Below are 1,465 nucleotides of genomic sequence, written 5' to 3' on the forward strand. Positions count from 1 at the left end.
CTTACGCCACCACTGGATCCACAAGACTTTCCCCCCACTGGCCTGTGATCTTCCTGCACTTGGTGTCCTTGCATGTGTTTCGTGAGTCTGAAGAGGACTATATAGATTAGTATCAGACAAATGGGCTAATATAGGACTTTTGGACTTGATCTGGACTGGGCTGGGATGTTTTCTCAATATTCAATTGCTCATATGTATATAAATTCATATAAGTGTCTATGAATTTGTTTCTCTTGTCAACCCGGACTAACACAGGTCTCCACACTGGCTCCAAGACCCAAACCCAACTTACAGCCATCGAGTTGATTCCTGATCATTGGAAAGGGTAGAAGAGTCCCTGTGGGTTTCTGAGACTGTAATTCTTTACGGGAGTAGAATGATTGATTGGGCGCTAGCCACATAGATTCTGCCTCCATCAAATCCTTTCTGACCATTAACCGGCAGCATGAAAAGCTTTACACTCAAGCAGATGTGTTTGAAAGCAGATTATGACAACTTTCTCAGCCAGCTCAGGGAGGGCCAGTCATGCCCTTAAGGACTTGCCCTGGGTTTGTCTTTGATGAATAGTGGGTACTCAGGTCACATATTCCTGAGTCATACCCTGACTTCTTTGGTCAGGGGGACCCTGAGCCTGTCTTATAACCTTTATATAGTGTAAGTATCTCAATCACAGTCCTTTCTTGTTTCTGGAGTGCTGCCAAGAAGTGGGTGAACTGATCACTCAGCAATCATGCTTTTGTGAGATTTTCCATTGTTCTCCATTTCCTATTGAAGCGGCCCAGTTTCTATGAATCCTCAGGCATCCTTATGGCCCCATACTGGTGGTCTCCCTCATCTGGATAGCGTGTCTTTGTCCTGCTTAAGACTTAATAAATGTGTCCCTATAAATTATCACTGAATTTGGGGTCTCCACCCCCCATTCCCTAAGAACCTTAGTCAGGAGGGATAGTTGACTTCAAATTCATCCTCATGTGTGTTTACCTCCATACCCGCTGATCACACCCTAAAACAGTCTTTCGAAGGCAAAAGAAGGGGTTTTGCTTTCTTCCCTTGGCCCGTGAAGATCCTTGAGATGCAGAGAATCTGGGTCACTCACACAAATACCTGCAGCTGTCATGGGATAAAAGCCTGTTCCCACAGGGCAAAAACATAGGTGTAGAGGTTAATTGAGGAATAGATCCATTCACACTGGGCAGCATACTTGGAAACTACTGCATGCCCTGGCATGCTGGAGGTGGGGGCTTTAAATACAGAAATAGTGGGAATTAGCAGGCACTTTTCTGATTGGCTGATGTCTCCAGAGCTGTGTAACCAGTCACCAAGAAATCGTGACGCATCAGAAGTTTCCACTGGAACAACCCTACAAAGTTCAACATCACTTGTTTTTGCTTGTGGCTGACTCTGCAGACATCTGGGGGCCAGCACGCTTTACAAAATTTGTTTCACAGGCCTCTGGGTAGGCATT

The sequence above is a fragment of the Echinops telfairi genome, unplaced genomic scaffold (assembly GCF_000313985.2).
Source record: "Echinops telfairi isolate 266 unplaced genomic scaffold, ASM31398v2 ScPeMD7_23;HRSCAF=83, whole genome shotgun sequence".
Classification (NCBI taxonomy): Eukaryota; Metazoa; Chordata; class Mammalia; order Afrosoricida; family Tenrecidae; genus Echinops; species Echinops telfairi.